Here is a 22574-nt window from a genome sequence, read left to right on the forward strand (position 1 = left end):
AACAAAGCAATAATGTTTTGAAAACAGAAATTAGGATACAGGATGATTATTGCATTATTTGTTAGTTGCTGTGTTTCTCTTAATAGACATTCACACTATTTAAGAAGGATATGCATGCATCAAAGTAACATTTTGCCCCCAGAAGCATTTGTATTGCTGCAGTGACCCTAAGCTGAATGATTCAAGCAAAAGAGTGGGCAAACATGTCTTAAAAAATTGTATCTTTTCTTTGCCTACGGATAGTGTGTAAGTGATATTCTAATTCAAAGCCTTCAGGAGAAATGATGATTATATCCACAAACATCCCTGAATTACTAACCTCCCTCTACTGCTACAATTGGACTGCTCTAACAGTTAACAGATTGCTTATTAATCAACAAGGGTAAACAAGACAATGCAATTTAATTTAGTGCTAGAGTTTTAATGCCTGAAAGTATTTGTGCTTAAAATGTTAATCTAGATAAGGCTTCATTAGAAGAAGTCTTAAAATGATTAAGTGCAGTTCACTGAAATGTGCACAGAGTGGTAGTAGATCAGCAGGTGGACGTTTCATACAGATGTTCCATTTATTGATATAATACATGCTATAGCCATTTAAACGACCCTAACTCAGTAATAGCTGGAATTCTATTATTTCTGTAATGAGAGAACCCTGTACCTTTAATATTTCTGAATTTTAAATAAGGAGAATGACAAATTCCCACACCTCTATTTATAGCAAAATATGACCAGGAATTTTATTATGCAATTTATACCAGTACAGCATTTTCAGTTATGTTTCTTGAACTTAGCCTTATTTATTTTCCTAGGGTTCATTACTATTTTCCTTATATAACTGCTGATAGAACCACCAGGTCTGACAAATTTCTTTACTGACACTATTCATTAGCTCAATGCTGAATGGAGAGAAACTCCTACACAATCAAAGATAAAACTTAAAGAGTCTACCAAAGCAACAGGCATTGTTTCCATCTCCTCCTCCAATTCTGCTGACTTTCTCTTTTACATGCTTTCTCTCCTTCCCTCTATTTCACTCTCTCTCTCTCACACATACACACATACCCTTCAATTTGCTCTCTTGCTCTAGAACAACTGTTGAGCAAGTCAAACTATTAAGTCCACTTAATATGTCAGTTTTTTGCCCAAAGTTCTACACTTCAAGATGACATAATAATATAGCCAACTGGGATTGCTTCAAAAGAGGTCTATGAATATATATATAGAAGATTTTGCATTTTGTTTGTGCTTGTCATTAATTTGTTAAAAAAAGGGCGGGGGCTAGAAAATCAAAAGAGATGTTCCATGCTGCCAAACTGAATCTTGCAAAATTCTCTTTTAAGTTGCCTAAAATAATAACTGCATTTCTACAGCCAACAAAGAGTCCTGATGTTTCTTAGCTGAATGAGAATTTGCCAGGGATGGCAGTAAATGTATGTGTGGTGTTAGTCAGCACAGCCGCATTAGGTGGTATTTACAAAGCAGCCCAAACAGGCTTTATTCATCTCACAGGTGTTTTCACAGTTCTGAAACAGGACATGTGAGGTGGCTAGGGGAAATTTTCATAAAGCTGATTAACCGTAACTTTCAATATGAATCTAGAATGTATCCAGTATTTAAGTATCCAGATGATCCTCACTCCACATCTGAACCCCAGTCAGTTGATGGGTTTTAAACCATGTGTTAGGTGTTCTTAAAAATTGTTGACACTTAATATCAGGTTTTTATGTCTCTATAATTCTGCAAATTTAAAAAATTTAAATATCCAAAGAACTCAGTATATATTCTAGATTAATAATTTATCCTGTATGCACACTTCAGAAATAACACTACTTTAAAGAGGAGAGAGAGGAACACTGAGAATTTTACATGGAAACATATTTTTCAGTAATTTATTACATCTAAGAGATATAACAGATAAAATTACATTCTTTTACATAAATGTATTTCCATGTCAACCATTAAAATATACATATTTATTTATAATCACAAACACATACTAAATAAAATCAGTGCATTTGCTGGCAATGTTTCTTAGAATCAGTAGAGTTCACACTATTTCTATGATAAACTATGTATAGAGAAATGTTAAATATAACTACATAGGAACAAAATGATTATTATAACTATCTTTGGCTTACATTTTTAGAGAAAAGCACTTTAAAACAGAAACCCAAGCTAAGCAATCTAAGTAAGTCTCAGAAACAAGAGGAACTCATGCCTGCCTCCAGACCTCCTCAAATGTGTATTGTACCTTGCATCTGCTAGGCATTATTTCAGGCATGGAGGCATCAAAAAAAAGAGCAAGTTACTGTTCCCACTCTCAAGAACCAAAAGTCTACTGGAAATGGACTAAACAAATAAGTATGGTACCAAGAATGATACAGAGGTAAGTGCTAACAGAAGTTTGTGCAGGTTGCTATCAGAGGAGCCATGAAATCAGGGAAACAATGTGAGCCAGATTGTCCAAGTCGGGTAGTTGAGGTTACAAGGACAGAAGGTCCAGTAGCAGTAGTCTGGGACACTGGGAGTACCAGGTATGTTGGAGAAAAGAGAGAATGGAGCCCCTGGAAAAGGAAGTAAAGAATGGAAAAATCTGGAAGGTTTTGTTACACATACAGGTGTATCTATTATTTTTCAAACTTTCTCCCATTTAGGTTGTTACATAATACTGAGCAAAGTTCCCTGTGTTATATAGTAAGCCCATGTTGGTTATCCATTCTAAATATCACAGTGTGTACATGTCAGTCCCAAACTCCTCAACTATCCCTTCCTCTCACATTTCTTTCCTAGTAACCATGAGTTTGTTCTCTAAGTCTGGAAGTCTTTTTGCTGTATACCTGAAACTAACACAATACTGTTAATCAATTATATTTATAATCCAGTATAAAAAGTTAAAAATAAATTCTGGAGAAGATATGGAGAAAAGGGAACCCTCCTACATTGTTGGTGGGAATGTAAACTGGTGCAGGAACTATGGAAAACAGTGTGGAAGTTCACCAAAACACTAAAAATAGAATTAACATATGATCCAAAAATAACCACTCCAGGCACATATGCAGACAAACTCTAATCCAAAAGGGCACATGCCTCCCTAGGTTCATGCATGCATGCGTGCTAAGTCACTTCAGTTGTGTCCAACTCTTTGCAATCCTATGGAGGGTAGCTCGCCAGTTTCCTGTTGATGGGATTCTCCAGGCCAGAATATGGGAGTGGGTTGCCATTCCCTTCCCTAGGGGATCTTCCTGATCCAGGGATTGAACTCACATCTCCTATTCTCCTGCACTGTAAGCGGATTCTTTACTACTGAGCCACCAGAGAAGCCTGAGGTTCTGCTCACAATAGCCAAGACATGGAAACAATCTAAATGTCCATTGACAGATGAATGGACAAAATGATGCAGTACATATCTACAGTGGAATATTATTCAGTCATAAAAAATAATGAAATAATGCCCTTTGCAGTAACATGGATGCAACCAGAGATTATCATACTAAGTGACATAAGTCAGAAAGAGAAAGACAAATATAATTATTTGTCTATTTCACTTATAGATAAATGAAATATTTATTTCACTGATATGTGGAATCTAAAATATGACATAAATGAACCTATCTATGAAACAGACTCATAGACATAGGGAACAGATTGGTGGCTGCCAAGGGGAGTGTGTAGGGGAGGGATGGAGGGGGAGGTTATGGTTAGCAGATTTAAGTTATTATACATCGAATGGATAAACAACAGTTATACTACATAGCACAGAGAACTATATTCAGTATCCTATGTTAAACCATAATGGAAAATAATATTTTAAAAAGATGCATATATATATATATATACACATAAATATATAACTGAATCACTTTTCTATACAGCAGATTAATGCAATATTGTAAACCAACTATACTTAAAGTTTACCATTTTAATTTACAAAAAGAAAAATTTGGAAGATTTTTCATTATCACCAGGTTTGAAGCATTGTCCTTAATATCCAATGAGATAATGTTGGTTCCTAAGCATAATCACATTGTCTTCTCAGAAAAGTAGAAAGGGAAGAAGTGGGAAAGAGAATATAAATATAAAGGAGAATAATCAACATGTCCAACAGAAAAAGATTCCAAATGCCTTTATATTTAGTTATCATTATTATTTGGTAATCTTTAGTCATTTTTTTCCTAAAGAGCTACCTTTGTTAGTATGGAGGTCATTGTCTTAGTATCACTTCAGAATCTGATTGTTGGAATATAGTTTGGTGTGATACTTTTAAGTCTCTAATAACTTACTTTATTTGCTTATTTTACATTTCTACTCAGTTTCTTCATGTTACTTTAAAAGTCAATTTGTTATCAAAGTTGAGAAGTACATAAGCAAAAATCAAAATTCCTAAGTTGTTTTTTCCTTTACAGTTCACCAACCCTTTAAACATATCTTCTTGGACATGTTACAAGAGAGCTGTCGACAGAATGAAGGTATTTGTTTTACACTTACAAACTTGCAATATGATTTTCAATCCACTAATGGTGGTACAAAGGGGTGTTTTGGTTTATCTGGGGGTTTTCTCCTCTCCTGACCTGCTCCATGAGTTTCTTTGATAGCTGAAACTACTCATATTATGGAGCCAAATGTGATGTTGGTGTAGTTTTATTAATTGAAATAATAAATAAATTATTTTTAAAATTGTTATTGAATGGCTAAAAAAATTAATGAATCAATCAATGAATATATGTTTTCAGCCAGTGATAACTTTATATTATTTATATTTGCTTGATAATCTCCATAATTTTAATATAATTAAGAATGCTAATTGTTTGAATACTATATTTTGGGATTTTATACCTTTTGGTTATTTTTGTCAAGTAAGTAACTTACCGACTAATGACTAACATGTTTGGCATTGCGCTAAATTAAATAGAAGTTTTGTTCTGAGAGAGTTTACATAGTAATAAAAACCTTGATGACTGTTTGGCAGTTACAAGGCATCCCATAATGTTAATGCCTATAGCCAATGTATGAGAAGAATGTACAGCAGATGCAAAAAATGAGAGGCTATGATGGTACCTCTGCTGCTGCTGCTGCTAAGTCACTTCAGTCGTGTCCAACTCTGTGTGACCCCAGAGACAGCAGCCCACCAGGCTCCCCCATCCCTGGGATTCTCCAGGCAGGAACACTGGAGTGGGTTGCCATTTCCTTCTCCAATACGTGAAAGTGAAAAGTGAAAATGAAGTCGCTCAGTCATGTCCGACTCTTTGCAACCCCATGGACCGCAGCCTACCAGGCTCCTCCATCCATGGGATTTTCCAGGCAAGAGTACTGGAGTGGGGTGCCATTGCCTTCTCCGATGGTACCACTATGATTCTCCAAAAGATGCTTTTGGCTTGTTGGTTTGGAATCATCATTTGGAAGCAAGTTGGGAAAGATCACATGAATGATACTTCTTGTAGAAATAAACATTTATTGGGTGTCATGTGTCAAACACCATACTTTCCATTACAGGATTGGTACTGGTGGATAAGAGGCCAATAATATGATGTGGTACCTGATTTTAAGGGCTTGTAAACTGGCTGTAAAGAGAAGACTCTTGGCTACTCACAATAAGAGATATTAATGTAACACAAAGGTTTTTGATAAGACCTAACCCGTCAAATTATTGTAGGTTTTTAAATGAGGTAAGTGAGGTAAATGTACCTCGTGAACAGTGAGGCTGTGACCCAAAAGTAACATGGAGTTGATATACATACTAAATTATGGGCACTGGCTTTGAAGATGAGAAAGATCATTACCAGCTAAAGTAGATAATTGCTAGGTTTCTCCTCTTAGTAGTATTTTCTTAGTTATTTTCCACTAATTTCCAATACTAATGACAAACCTTTTGTATATTTCTGTATGCTATGCATTTTCTTAGGTATTTCATATGTATCAACTCATTTAATTCTCAAAATAGCACTCTGAGATCACATGAATGATATCGGCTTCTTGAAGAGGGTCTGAGACATATATTACTGTCATCTACCTATTTTATAAATGAGATGATGGAGACACGAAGAGGTTAAGTATCTGACCAATGATGACACAGTGAAAAAGTAGCAAACGATTTTAACCCATGCAATCTAAATCAAGAGCCAATCCATGAAACTATGCCACACTGCCTTTCATAAGAGAGCTGAAGAAGCTTGCAAAATTTTAACATTTTCAGACCATCTCTGCCCCTGAGTCCTAATTAGAAATGGTTGCAGCCATAAACTTACTGTCGATGAGGGGACCAACATCTTGGTTCATATACCTGTCAGGGGTTTATCTTATACCCATTCCTAACCCTGCAAATACAGTAAGAATCAGTAAACTATACAATTCTTAAGCCCAGGGAAGTTAAATAGCAGAGGTGGAAAAATACAAATTAATTCATTGAACAAATATTTAATAAACACATATTATAATGGGCACTGTTCTCAGTGGTTGAGATACATCAGTGAACAAAACATAGTCAAAACGTTCTGCCCTCAAGAACCTCATATTTTAGCAGACAGTGGGAGCTAATCTCTTTTCTGAGAAAAAGATGTAAATTATATAAATAATAAAGAAGAGATTTAACAAAAGTGAGAAACATTCATTAGGCAAATGATTAGCAAAGTTTCCAGCAAGGGGTCAGGAGATATTTTGGTCCTGACAGCTCCATTCTTGAGAAAATTATGTGCTTAACTATACCTACTGTATAATGTATGCTGCAAATAAGAATTTCCAACCTAGAATTATAAAGGAGTAATTCTTCAAAACAGAAAAAAAAACCCCCAAGTGAGGTATGAATGATGACTTGAATATTTAAAGAAAATATGGACAAAAGACATCTTCATATTTTAACTGATTTCGAACTTAAAGACATCAGCCAATACAGGAACTCAGCTCAGTCACAAACTCTGGGACTTGATCTATATTGAAGCTAAATATTCTATAAGCATGCAGTGAAGTGCAAAAAATAGCAATTGAAAAATGACATGATTAAATGGCACGACATGCAATCATTTGCTCTCAATTATATCAATGTATCTTCTTCATTTCTAGGAGTCAGGCAGAAATATTGTTTTTTAAATGCCTCTATTAAATTGGTCACCAATAATAAAATAGATGAGAGTCCTAATAAGCTCATTTACATACCATACATCATACACTACAAAACTATTCTCTCCAAACAGTTTTACTCATAGATTTGTCTCCTGGTTGTCATGCGTCTTTGCTACATTAGCAGATTTTAAAAGCATAATACTGCCTTCAGGACCATTTGTAGAAAAACATTTGTGAAACTTTTCTAGTTAACCCTTGGCTGGGTCCTTATTGCTAATTATGGAAAAGGTATTGATATAATATCTTGGCTGTCACATTTTATTATGATGACAGTAGAAGCAGAATCTAGGTCTGACATTTTGGAAATACCATCTAATTGCAAGTCAGAAACAGAGAATGACAGTTTTAAGTAGATTAGAACTTCTTGCAAAATAACAAACTGGTTTATTTAATGTAAAAGCTAGATTTTTAAAATAGCATTAAAGCCCCCTGAATTGATTCACCAAGCACATCTCTATCAGCTTCTTGAAGAGGGTCTGGGATGTGTGCCAAAATAGTTTTAAAATTACACATGACAGTATAAGTCTAGATTCTGATGCTAAATGATTTCTTTTAGCCATTTAAAATCAAAGTATTTTCAGTGAACACTTTAATTTGTAAGAAAAACCATCTCCCCTCTGTTCATCTAGGCTTCAGATAAGTGAAATGCCATCTTTACCGCCATGGCCTAATTAGCCTGACCTTTGACCTAGAAAAAGATCTTGTTCTTGTAATCTAGAATCCTCACCAATCAAGATGAATCATTAAGGGCCACCATGACTATTACTACTAAAAATTCTTAGACACCCTTTAATGAATGGTGTCATCGAAGGAAAAACCATTCTTTTAACACACTCATGTTTATGTTTTAATGTTTTATACCTTCACCTGTTTAAAAAATATTAATTCTATTTGGAAAGGAGTATTTCTATTCCTCTTAGCTACTTTCTAACTGTGGACCAAACTTAATAAGCATTCTAAAAAAAGAAGACTCTGTTATTCCATGAAAGCTATTGCTAGCCCTGTGTGGCATTCTTTAATTTCTTTGTGACTTACCCTAAACTGTGCTAAGTACTTTTAAATATGTTTGTTTTTAAGAATCAGGCTCAGTGGTCATGTGCTTAGTTCATATTCACATGTAATTAGTAATATGTTATATACTTACTTTTCTAAATTAAAAATACTATTAAAATTCTAGACATATAGCACAATATGAAGATTAAGTTACTCTAAAGAAAACTGTAATAGCTTACGGATCGCTTGTGTCATTACTGAAATGCTGGTATCCATTACAGAGTCCCTCTGGAATAAAGAATGCACTTTTGGCAATAATCTCCTAAAAACATGTCTGTTATTGTTAAGATGCTAAACTAGTTGCAATTATAGAAAGGTAACTTTTAGCAATAAGAAGGAAGGGGTGCTGGATATAAATGCAACTTAGCCATTATACTATAAATACCTTTTCAGAAAATCCTACAGTCACTCTTTTCATAAGTAGATAAGGCATTAATTGCCGTTTATTTTTACATTATTGTATTTTGAAATCTTTTTACAATGCCCACTGTGCTTTTTATCTCTTACTGATTCCATGCGAAGTATTTTAAAATAATTCTGGAGAACAGATGAAGGTGATTTTCTTCTCTGGGTTATTTATGGATCCCAACTATTTGAACTCATCTGTGAGTTCAGGTGAAAGAAGAATTATCATAAAAAAACCACATCTGGAGAATGAAGTACCATTCAGAAGGAAAGCCAGAGAACAGAGGAGCAAAGATGACACATACAGAATTCCCAGGGATAATGTGGATCATAGAGAAGACAGATCATTGGACTAATTAATTTCACAAATCAGTCAACTCTGCTGTGTGATGCTTTTCTAATGCTCTTACCCATACACAATTGACTATTCCTCACCCATCTTCTCCACCAAATCCTATTTTTTTCAGACTTATCTCTGGCTAACTTACTTGTATTTCCTATGAAGCCACTCCTGGAACTCATCACAAAGCTCAGTGTTACTTGAAGTATAACAGCTAGAAACTGGTATTTTAGGGAAATATTACTGCTATTCAAGAATCCTACAGATGGGAAGTAAATGAATTCGAGAACTCTAGGGACCCAACAAGAGTGCAGGAAGAAAGTTAGGCTATGGGGAATAACACCACTAAAAAAGTGGAAAATGATACTAGGGACAAAAGTCAACATTTAGAAAGACCTTTCTGTTTTTTCATTTTATACCTTCCTGACCTAGAAGAGGCTGAAGTATAGCCAGCTCTATAAACTTCATATTTCTGATTTTATTTTCATAGCACCTAAAATAAATAGGACGCTTTCCTGTGGGCTTGGACCATTGGGAATTTGCTTCTTAGCTCTTTCCTTTGCGTTTGTGGAGGAAGCCCAGGGCAACTCGACTCCTTTTTCACCGGCTTTCAGTATTCCCAGATGTGCAGTAATACTAACCACACTCCCAGGGTCGTTTAGAAGTTTAACTAATATATAATGGCAAAACACTCTTCAACTGTTATATGAAGTAGTAGAGAGATGCTGACTAAATATTAGCCAACTGGTAAATTGCTATAATGATTACTTAGCTCAAAGCAATATTCCACAACCTTATGGGAAGGAAATGTAATAAGAACTTCATTCTTTATAAACACTCCCATAGCTCAAACAAAGCAGAGGTCCAGGAGAAATTTTTGAGAGCAGTTTCTTGAACAAAGCTAATTTTCCTTTTAGAAGAATATGTTTTCTTTTTCTGAGAAAAGACACCACATCCTTCTCCTGCTTGCTCCCCCAAACAAGATTAAATACAATGGGGGATAGTTTTCTCATTAATCTCCTTCGTCTGTCAACAACGCAGAAGACAAGTGATCTAAGCATAAATGTGTTTTCGTGGAACGTTTGGGAGGCAACTTGGATTGAGGGAGGAAAGAAACAACTTACAGTCTTCTCATACAATAACTATGTGATCTTGAGTAAACGATAGAACTTTTATGTGCCCTCAATACCCCATCTCTAAAATGCAATGATCCTTTAGTGTTCACCATCTTCTAGTATCTGATTATTATATAACTTTGTTCTGAGACAGGAAGTTTCATATGGTAGTCCTTTAAAAAATAATAAAACATTGAATATCTCAATTCAGTTGCAAGAGGACTCTCATCTTTGCTGATGAACTTTTAGGGATGATAGAATATTATTTTCATTTAGTCTGTATCATTCTTACTCATTTTCCTCTTTACTGGCCTGCACTGTGGGCAATGGCTTTAATTGGACAAGTGGGTTGTTGCAATCATTTGCACAAATCATCCTTACTTGGTCTCAAGATTCTCCTCATGTCTCGGTCATATTCTAACATCTTCAAAGTCTAACTCCAAATATTTTCATAGTGAGAACCACATGCCTAAGCAAAGTACACAAGACTGTAAATTTAACTGCCAGTGTTGCTTTTGTAAAACTGTGAAGTCTGTTCTACCAGAGTTTATATTATAGACAGTTAGGATGACATAGTTGAATGGATCCATTGGTTCTCTTGCTGGTAGTCTTGGCTGACAGATAAAGAAGTGAATTGGTTTTCAAACATCTCTCCAGGCTCTAGAGGACATTTCTCCTGTCATGACTGAGCAGCAACAAAGAGGGGCATTTTTTAGAAAATGAGGAGAGCATGGGACAAGGAGGAGCCAGCACAGGGCAACAGGAGGAGCCTATTATCCTGTGCCTCTCAGATAAGCTTCTAACATCAGACCTGTCTACCTGGTTTCACTTACCTTGATGACATTAAACTGAAAAAGAGATAAAAATATCCTTGGGGAAGAAAATATTATATTTTAAATGTATAGGGTATAAGTAAGGATTTAATCAACAATTTGGAGTGTCAGGAAAATTAAAAGAGATGTTAGGCCATCTTTTTGCCAATAGAAATAATGATTTATGCCTCCACTCTATCTTAGAGAGGTTTGGGGAGGATTAATGAGTTAATGTGTGTAAGGCTCCTTAAGCTCCTCATATGGAGGTAAAACGCAAACACAAGGGGAAAAATAATAGCAAACTCCATACTGAGTTGAACTCCTGAGACTAAGGCCCCTGGAAATGAGAAGATGTTGCAGGTCAAGATGGTTAGTCTCTGAGTTCCAATGCCAGAAGAGCCTTGGTTTGTTGTCATACTTATTTGTAATACTGTTTAAAACAGTACTTCTTAGTATTAGTGTTTCTACATTTCCTGCCAATCACAATGTTCGTCGTGATGATCATTTTTAATTTCTATTCATCGAATGAGATCGGTTTACCCTATTTTATAGAGGAAAAATTTAGATGTGAAAATTACAAAGGCATCAGTGATGACTCATAAAATCATCCACTTGGTATTATTGGACTATGGCCTGGATTAGGATTTAGGAGATACGGGCTGCCATCTGGCTCTGGTTGTGTGGTCTTGGGTGAACGATTTAATTTACCAGAGGTTGAGCTAGCCAAATGACCTCAAATACCATCTTGTGATGAAATTCTACAATCTGCTAAGTACTTCTTTAGTATCTAGCAACCCTAAAGCAATGTCTGTGTTACTGTGAAGGGCGTGTAAAAAAACAAAAACTTGAAGATAGTTCCTACTCCTGGATGGACCTAGAAATTATCATACTAAGTGAAGAAAGCCAGACAGAGAAAGACAAATATCATAGGATATCACTTATATGTAGAATCTATAAAAATGATAAAAATGAACTTATTTACTAAACAGAAATAGACTCACAGACAGAAAATAATCTTATAGCTGCCAAAGGGGGAGGTATAAATTAGGAGTTTGGGATTAACAGATACAGACTACTATATATAAAATAGATAACCAATGAGAATTCACTGTATGGCCCAGGGAATGATACTCAGTATTTCATAATAAACTATAAGAGAAACTATCTATCTACAACTGAATCCCTTTGTTGTATACCCAAAACTAGAGTAGCATTGTAAATCATTTCAATAAAAATTGTTTTAAAAGTTCCTACTCTTAACAAGTTTATACACTTGAAACAACAATGAAATGTCATCACGCACCTATTAGAATGCCCCAAATTTGGAAGACATAACACCAAATGCCGATGAGGTTATGGGGAAACAGGAGCTCTCATTCATTGCTGGTATGAATGCAAAATGGTACCAACACTTTGGGAGACATTTTGGGAGTTTCTTATAAAACTTACTACCATATGATTACCATATGATTACACTCTTACCATATGATCCAGCAATTACACTCCTTGGTAGTTACCCAAAGGAGTTGAAAAGTTCTATTCCCACAATAAACTGCACATGGATGTTTATACCAGCTTTATGTATAACTACAGAAATTTGGAAACAACCAAGATGTAATTTAGTAGATGAATTAATTAATAAACTGTGGTACCTCCAGACAATAGAATCTTATTCAGTGCCAAAAAGAAATGACTTATTAAGCCATGAAAAGACATGGAGAAATCTTTAATGCATATCATTAAGTGACAGATGCTAATCTGAAAGAGCTACATACTATGATAGAACTATGATATTTTGGAAAAGGCAAAAGTATGAGGAATGAAAAGACCAAGGGTTTCTTGAGGTTGGGGTGGGAAACGGGGGATGAGGAATGAATAGGCAGAATATAGAGGATTTTTAAGGCAGAGAAATTACTCAGGATGTTGATGGACATGTCATTATACACTAATCCAGACCCACAGAATGTACAACATAACTGAAACATAAAGTCTTGACTCTAGGCTTATGATGTGTCAGTGTGGGCTCACCAGTATATACAGAACAGGACATCAAAAAGGAGGGAACTAAACATATAGATCTTCCCTGGTGGCTCAGTTGGTAAAGAATTTGCCTATGATGCAGGAGACCTGGGTTCAATCCCTGGGTCAGGAAGATCCCCTGGAGAAGGAAATGGCAACCCACTCTAGTATTCTTGTTTGGTATATCCCATGGACAGAGGAGCCTGATGGGCTACGGTCTATGGGGTCACCAAGAGCTGGACACAACTTAGCGACTAAACCACCAAAGTGAAAGTGAGTGTCTGACTCTTTACGACCCCATGGACTATACAGTCCATGAAATTCTCCAGGCCAGAATACTGGAGTGGGTAAGCCTTTCCCTTCTTCAGGGATCTTCCCAATCCAGAGATCAAACCCAGGTCTCCCATACTGCAGGCAGATTCTTTACCAGCTGAGCCACAAGGGAAACCACCAAACATATAAAGAAACAATGATAATCAAATAGTAGGAAAACTTTCCTGATCTAAAGCAGAATTTAATTTTTCAAAATCAAGTAGGACTCACCAAGCTCTCAGAAGAAGAGATAAACACTTTATCACATACAAGCGAAAAACGAAGTTACTATGTGGCCACAAAAATTAGACTTCACCTTTACCACCACAAATGCCAAAAGAATCATTAGCAGCTTTGATGGCAAAAGATTACACAACCCATAACAAAATTTTTAATTCAGCCAAGCTATTGTTTGTATGTGAGGTTAAGAAAAATACATTTTCAGACATGCAATGGTTTGGGGAATATACCAAGAATGCACTTTTTCTATAAAAATTATTAGAAGACAATCCAAGAATCAGTATTAAGAATAATTTTTTTCAATAAAAAACTATGGTATAAAAAATTGAGGTTGAGCAATAAAAAATTTGTGTAAAGAGTTAATTCTGAAATATTGTTCATATTCTTATAAAATAAATGCAAATGCCAAAAGAAGTTATTGAAAGTACAAGAACAAATATAGTTATATTAATAATACTAGCTGCACCAGTACTTTACCGACATATTTCTTTCTACTTTTAAATCAACAAGACATGTTACCTGTGCCAGCATCCTGACTGAAATTCATAACTAGGAAGATGTTTACCTTTACATTTTATGCAGTATCTCTACTCAAATTATAAAGACACTATAATGTCAGAAAACGGGTACGAAGGGACAACAACCATGGTGACAAAAGTAACAACATTGCAACTTGGGTTCAGAAGATGCTTTTGTCCTTCTGAGGTAGCATTTTCAATGACACAAACATGAATCCTGGTATATAAAGTTAATTATAAACCAGTAATTTTATGCCAAAGCCAAAGTATTGTTTAGAGGAATTAAATGGCATCTGCCATTGAATAAATTTAATGATAGAAAAAAGATGGCTAGTGCAGAATCACAGAAAGCTACAGCTGAAGAGAATTTTTTTCATTCAAGAGCCCAAATTTACAAATAAAGAATATTAGACAAGGAGAAGAGAAGTTAGTTGCTGAGATTATACAGCTGAAAATCCTAGATTGTAATACTGCCAACTAACAGAACCTAGTGAGGATATTCAATGAATACCATTGATTAGTTAAATTATAAAAGAATGATATGGAAAATTATAGAAAGATGGTTGACAGTTTAACATGAACATTGGGGAAAAAAAGAAGTTTTGTTTGTTTCCTTAAATGAAAGTCTAATTGTGTATGTGGGGGTATGTATGTATCTGTAGATCAACGATCTGTGAGAAATATGATGAAGCTATAAAGGGGTGTTTACAAGAGAATCAGGGAGACAGGAAGTAGAGAAGAAAATGCCCTCCAAGAATCCCTACCTTGCACAAAACCTGTAAAGTAGCCCAATGTGGAGATCCACCTTTGATAATCTGGGATCTAGTTTTCTGCACCCTAGAAAAGCTGTCCAGTCCATAGGTTAGAGCACAAACTTAGGAGGTCTGCTGACTACCTCCTTTTTTTTCCTCTAGTCTTGAGAGGAAAACAACTTTCTTGTGACCTTCCTTACCTACATAGTAAACGTAAATGATGCAACTAATAGATAATTCAGTTCCTAACAATCATACAACACTGAAGTAACTGAAACCCATGGAAAGGTCTCCATTTACTATTTACCACTTATGTTATCCACTGTATATACGTACACTGTTTTAAAATAAGTGCCTTCTAAGAAGGGCAAGTTTATGCTATAGTAATTATAATGTTGGTAGCTAATATGTATTGAGTTCCCATCAGGCAGGCTCTATTTTAAAGAACTTTCATATATATTATATCATTTAATACTCATAGCCACTCTATGAGATTAGGTGTTATTACTATGCCTGTTTTAAAGATAAGAATCCTGGGGCTTTAAGAAAAATCATGGATTAGAAATAGGTAGAAACAGGATAAACTCAAGCATCTTGAACTTTAGGCTTCTACACTGCAATGGATCAAATTCACTGCTTCAAACTTATCTACATGAAGGGCAATTCTACAATTGTGTACTCCCAGTTTCTTCCTAATTTGAGTTTATTTACAACTAAAATAATATTTAAGTAATGTTAAGGCTGTATATTGTCACCCTGCTTATTTAACTTAGATTCAGAGTACATCATGAGAAATGCTGGGCTGGAGGAAGCACAGGCTGGAATCAAGATTGCCGGGAGAAATATCAATAACCTCAGATATGCAGATGATACCACCCTTATGGCAGAAAGTGAAGAACTAAAGAGCCTCTTGATGAAAGTGAAATAGGAGCGTGAAAAAGTTGGCTTAAACCTCAACATTCAGAAAACTAAGATCATGGCATCTGGTCCCATCACTTCATGGGAAATAGATGGGGAAACAGTGGAAACAGTGGCTGACTTTATTTTGGGGGGCTCCAAAATCACTGCAGATGGTGATTGCAGCCATGAAATTAAAAGACGCTTACTCCTTGGAAGGAAAGTTATGACCAACCTAGACAGCATATCGGAGAAGGCAATGGCAACCCACTCCAGTACTCTTGCCTGGAAAATCCCATGGACGGAGGAGCCTGGTAGGCTGCAGTCCATGGGGTCTCGAAGAGTCGGACACGACTGAGCAACTTCACTTTCACTTTTCATTTTCATGCATTGGAGCAGGAATGGCAACCCAGTCCAGTGTTCTTGCTGGAGAATCCCAGTGATGGGGGAGCCTGGTGGGCTGCCATCTATGGGGTAGCACAGAGTCAGACATGACTGAAGCGACTTAGCAGCAGCAGCAGCAGCAGCATATTAAAAAGCAGCTGGAGCCGATTATACAGAGTGAAGTAAGCCAGAAAGAAAAACATCAATACAGTATACTAACATATATATATGGAATTTAGAAAGATGGTAACGATAACCCTGTATGCGAGACAGCAAAAGAGACACCGATGTATCGAACAGTCTTTGGGCTCTGTGGGAGAGGGAGAGGGTGGGATGATTTGGGAGAATGGCATTGAAATATGTATAATATCATATAAGAAGTGAATCGTCAGTCTAGGTTCGATGCAGGATACAGGATGCTTGGGGCTGGTGCACTGGGATGACCCAGAGGGATGGTATGGGGAAGGAGGTGGGAGGGGGGTTCAGGATTGGGAACACGTGTACACCCATGGCAGATTCATGTTGATGTATGGCAAAACCAATACAATATTGTAAAGTAAAATAATAATAATAAAATTAAATTTAAAAAAAAAAAGAAGGAAAGTTTATCTTTCCAAACTTCTCAGAGGCAAAAATGTTATAGATCCACTCTTACTTGATTTCCCATCTGCCTTTTATTATCAGCTACTTGGTTAATTATGGTCATCTGAAGAATATATCATTTAGATGGTTTTCCTAGTTACAATCTTTATTACTAACCAATAAATGAAACTGCTTGGATTTCACAAGTAAAATCAACCAGTTGATATTTACTGGGTGAAGGTTTTAAAGAAAAATAAACCTTTAAAACTATGAAAAAAAAATAAAAAGCAGAGACATTACTTTGTCTACAAAGGTCCGTCTAGTTAAGACTATGGTTTTTCCTGCGGTCATGTATGGATGTGAGAGTTGGACTGTGAAGAAGGCTGAGCGCTGAAGAATTGATGCTTTTGAACTGTGGTGTTGGAAAAGACTCTTGAGAGTCCCTGGGAGTGCAAGGAGATCCCACCAGTCCATCCTAAAGGAGCCCAGTCCTGGGTGTTCATTGGAAGGACTGATGTTGAAGCTGAAACTCCAATACTTTGGCCATCTGATGCGAAGAGCTGACTCATTGGAAAACACCCTGATGCTGGGAAAGATTGAGGGCAGGAGGAGAATGGGACAAGAGAGGATGAGATGGTTAGATGGCATCACCAACTCGATGGACATGGGTTTGGGTGAACTCTGGGAGTTGGTGACGGACAGGGAGGCCTGGTGTGCTGTGGTTCATGGGGTCACAGAGTTGGATACCACTTAGCAACTGAACTGAAGAAATCAAGTAAGAACAGAAATATTCATCACTGTGGTTTCAGAGCCTAAAGACAGTTATTTGTGGTTTTTAGGCAGTGATAAAGTAAGGACAGGTGACATATCTGTCATCTTTCTAGATTACCATCTCAGCCTTTGTGTGTGTTAGTCACTCAGTTATGTCTGACTCTTTGCAACTCTATTAACTGTAGCCCGCCAGACTCCTGTGTCCATGGATTTCCCAGTCAAGAATACTGGAGTAGGTTACCATTTCCTTCTCCAGGGAATCTTCCCAAACTAGGGATCAAATTCAGGTGTCCCACAGTGCAGACAGACTCTTTACCATCTGAGTCGTATCTGAGAGCAATAATACAAATGACACATATGAATTGAGTACATAGCTACCTCTCTGCATCTTTAACTCAGAGGCAAAATGCCCCACTTGAGGAATCATTCAGTATCTTTTAGAAAAAGGTGTACTCAGAATGAATTAGGCCTTAATTACTCCATTTTCTTTATTTTAGAAGGCTTACACTGGGATTGCCTATAAAAATTTCCTGTGGGTCTTCCCACTACCCCGATGGTTAGTGTGAATAACATTTATTTAAATCTATCTTTGAACTTCAACCTTAATCCAGCCAATGTTTTTCTCTTTACAAGGCAATTCTGGATTGTATCCAATTACTTAAAATTACTTCCAAAGAAGTGTTAGATGATGGATTTTTAAAAATATATACAGTGGGGAAAAATATCTGATAAAAGCTGATTTCAGTATTTTTTTATGAACATATATGGTTAATATAATAGCTTAAAAAAAAAAGTATTTAAGACACGTAGAAAGGATTTAATCCTGTCTGAGGTCTGTTGATTTTGAAGGCATTTTACAAGCTTTTGTTACAGCCAGATTGAATTACTGTTAATTCTTTGTTTGCAGCTTTGCCAACAGCATCATTACCAAGTTTGTAATGAATGGCTCTAGGACAAAGCAGCAGAGATGATCCTATAGGGTACATGGCCTCCTTTCTCATATCTCAAAATTCCAGCATATTCTCTTCTGTCCCTCAACCTTACCTCCTAATGTTGAGAGTTTTGAAGGACACAGGAAGTGTGATTATTTGTGGTGCTATTTGAGATTGATTATACTGGACATGGGAAATTCCCTCTAAACCTCTTGGCTAGATTGGTTCTATTTTTATTTCTGGAAATGACAGAGTGAGATTTGGGAAAATACTTCTTAAAGCATGTGAACTGTGTTTAGCTCTTTTATTTATCTATTTTGTAAAAGTACATCAGTGATATTCCCTTTCAACTAATTGCTTAGTAATGCTGCAAACTTCCTAGTTAATTTGAAATTCTGTTTAAAACCCTACTCTAAAAATTATAACTTCCAAAATTTAAAACACTGACTCGCATGACTATCAATTTGACCTTCAAGCTGAACCTAGGCAACCAGACTCCTCGTCTCCACCCCGTCTCTCTTAGAAGCTGTCCCAAGGACAAGGCCTTGAGATAAGAGTGGGTGATAAGACTAAATGGACTCCATATATGACTGAACTCAGGTCAAGCCTCTATATAAACCTTTAAGATTCTGGCAGGTATGGAAATCTACTTGTCTCATGGCTGCCCATGACAAACCTCCTGTTTCCTTTCTTATTAAAACTGCCAACTACCAATCTGGAGTAGTCAAGCTTCTTTCTTTTGTCTTTTCCTGCCCTCTGCTTATGGGGGTTGATTTCAGGTTATAGCCAGGGGTTATAACTCCTGATGGGGTTACAACCCAACATCCTATAGATGGCTATCCACATAATCAGAAATGGAAGGAACAACAGAGTAAGCTACAAATTGATGTGTTTTTCTCTTCCAGAAATTGTTCTCTGACCCAGGGACTAGTGAGTGTACACAGTAGTGGCAGATTCAGGAACAAGCTTTCTAGGTCTGACTATTGGCCTATTGGCTCTATCCCTGACTAACAGTATGGTCTTGAGTAACTTCCATTTTCCCTGCCTCAGTTTTCTCCTCCATAAATAGGGGATAGTCACTTTGACTTTTCACTTTCCTGCATTGGAGAAGGAAATGGCAACCCACTCCAATGTTCTTGCCTGGAGAATCCCAGGGACAGGGGAGCCTGGTGGGCTGCCACCTGTGGGGTCGCACAGAGTCGGACACGACTGAAGTGACTTAGCAGCAGCAGCAGCAGCAAACCAACTGTTTCACGACTGTGATGAGTGTTAAATAAGTGACTGGAAAAAATTAGGAACTGTGACTCGCCTCCTATGAGCGCTCAGTAAGTACTGGTTGTCGTTGTCACAGTTATTTAAATGTTTTGTTCCTCCTATTGCAGTTCTAGCATGCGGATGGTACCCATCACCATGCTTTTGGTAATTTTTGTAATCTAGAGCAGGGTCAGGAAACTAAAGTCTGCTGGTCAAATCTAGCCCACCAATTGCTCTTGTAAACAGTTTAGTAAGTTAGTTTTATTGAACACACCATATATATCATTTATATATTGTCTGTGGATGCTTTTATACTACAATAGCAGAGTTGAATGGGCTTCCCTGGTGGCACAAGTGATGAAGAACCCGCCTGCCAGTGCAGGAGACATAAGAGACTCGGGTTTGATCCTTGGGTTGGGAAGATCCCCTGCAGGAGGGCATAGCAACCCACTTCAGTATTCTTGACTAGAGAATCCCATGGACAGAGGACCCTAGTAGGCTGTGGTCCATAGGGTCACAAAGAATCTGACACACTGAACTGACTTAGCACAGCACAGCAGAGTTGAACTGCGACAGAGACTGTATTATCTGCTTTTTTACAGAAAATGTTCGCTAACCCTTGATTTAAGGTAAAACAAGGTTTCAGTGTATTTAAGGGTCAGCAAATGACAGAATGGGAGAATACTAAAATCTGAACCTAAAGCCCACGGCTTTTGCTCTGTCTTCACTGCTGGTTGCTGTCTGAATTCACATTAACTTTCTGTATCTCAAGTTCTTCACTCATAAAAATAAATAAAAACACACATAAGAAGGTGATCACAATTTTCAACTTATATTGTTAGGGTAAGGTTTAAGTATAATAACATGCATGAAGTGCTTGGTCAAATTTAAATTAGTAAGCAAATTTGGGACATCAGTCATTGAGAAGGTTACCGTGTCTATTCCACTCGTTCTTGTCAGTGACAGAGCCTCTTGGCTGGTCTAAACTTATCCTTCCTAGGCTGGTTCTGGACCCAGTCCAGCGCTGCAGGCTCCTTTAACTGGTAATGGATAATTTCTCCCAATTTGAGTCTTTAGAATAATGAATTTCGTTACGGGGTACAAGGAACATATGATTAAGGAATTATTTTTTTTCTCTCTCTCTGAAGGGTCACTGTTAAAAAGCAGTGTTTTTCAGCCAATGGCATTGAAGCTGCACACACACAGCTCTAAGGGGCCCTTTGCCAGCTGGCCTCATTAAATCTCTGACGTGCTCTCTGCATTTTGTTGTCACAGTGTGTTCACTCCTGAACCGTTTTTGCCTTTCTGTCCCTGGGCTCACATCTTCCTGTCTCTCCCATCCAGGGCTCTGACTCCTTCTTAGGTAGAATTTTGCCTCATGTCTAATCCCACATTTATCACATTACTGCCTTAAAGGAAAAAAATAAATTCCACAATTTTTTTTTTTCTTTTTCTGAAAACGTAAGACCCTGATCCTTTCTCTCATCCCAGACCAAGCTCTGAGAAGGAAAGGGTTCTGTCTACAAAGCGACGGATTTTCATGTTTATATGCAGCACCCTCCTTCCCTGTTCTCCTGGGCAGTGCACTGTGGCCTATCTATCATTACTCTGGGTGTCACATAAAGAAACTCATTCTGTTAAAAGCCTGAGACTTTAGAGAACGGAGAATCATAAAGCTAAACCCTGTGGATAAAGCCTGTCTTCTGTGTGACCAATGACAGCAGAAGACATTTGGGAACCCACAAGAAGAGGTGGAACGTAGCAAAGAGTTTTTGACATACAAAGGTTCTTTAATAACTCTCTTATCTAAGTGGTTTTATCACTTAGGAAGGCAGAGGTTATCTGCTTTTTTTGGATTTGGGGTAAGTAAAAAGTTCGTATTCTGCATATGCGTATTACCAATTATGACTTTGACAGGTTATAAACATTATATTACAATATTATTATATGACAAACATTTGGTTTCATTCTTCCAATGAATGGGGTAATATACAGAACACTTAACTAATTATACACTAAGCTCTAAAGAGTAAACAGCTCAGAAATATTTATAATTGTGGCTAGGAAACACATTTATTACAACAAATATGCATAAAGCTTTATTTAAAAAAAAAAAAAAAAGTACTGTCATGCTAGATGCACTTAGCTTATCTGACCAAATTCCTCAAGGTCAAAACTTTAGAAGAGACTAGAGTTCCAGGTCATAAAAGAAAATCATCAGGGCTCCATAATCTCAAAAAGTTTTAAAAGCTTCAATTTTAAAAGTGATACATGGCAAAAAAAAAATTGACACTGATATTGTACAAATATGTAAAACAAAAACACAAATATTTTCACCTCTCTAGATCATTAATTGGAGAAGGCAATGGCACCCCACTCTAGTACTCTTGCCTGGAAAATCCCATGGACGGAGGAGCCTGGTAGGCTGCAGCCCATGAGGTCGCTAGGAGTCAGACACGACTGAGCGACTTCACTTTCACTTTTCAATTTCATGTATTGGAGAAGGAAATGGCAACCCACTCCAGGGTTCTTGCCTGGAGAATCCCAGGGACGGGGAGCCTGGTGGGCTGCCGTCTCTGGGGTCGCACAGAGTCAGACACGACTGAAGCGACTTAGCAGCAGCAGCAGCAGCAGATCATTAATAGCTACAGCAATTTGCTATTCTGGCCAAATTGCTGAAGACTGTGACTAATAAAACTACCACCAAGAAACAATCACGTTTAGTTCTGTCTTGCTCTTCCCTTTAGTCACTTGGCATGGGAAGGCATTTAGTAAATACCAATAAATAACCAATTTTGCATAGAAGTTCAAAGAATGGGCTTTTGAAGAGTCAGACAGTTCTGGATTGAAAACCAAATTCTACCAAGTGTGGCCTTAGACACACAAAACTTAACTTCCATGTGCCTGTTTCCACATTTGCAAAGTCGGGATCCTAATACCAACCTCATATGTTGCTAGTAACATTGAGATACATGTACATACAATGGAATATCACACAATGTCAAAGTAAGTGAAATTACAGCCACACTCTATGAGATGAATGAATCTTGGCATTATAATGTTAAGTGAAAAAGA

The 22574-nt window shown here is 37.0% G+C and overlaps 1 protein-coding gene across 2 annotated transcripts in view; it reads right to left on the minus strand.

Annotated features, from left to right (window-relative positions):
• Positions 1-22574, minus strand: part of AKAP6 (A-kinase anchoring protein 6) — a 389020-nt gene that overhangs the window by 56644 nt on the left and 309802 nt on the right. The gene's annotated exons all lie outside the window — the stretch shown is intronic.

This window comes from Oryx dammah, unplaced genomic scaffold, assembly GCF_014754425.2.
Source record: "Oryx dammah isolate SB20612 unplaced genomic scaffold, SCBI_Odam_1.1 HiC_scaffold_16, whole genome shotgun sequence".
Taxonomy (NCBI): Eukaryota; Metazoa; Chordata; class Mammalia; order Artiodactyla; family Bovidae; genus Oryx; species Oryx dammah.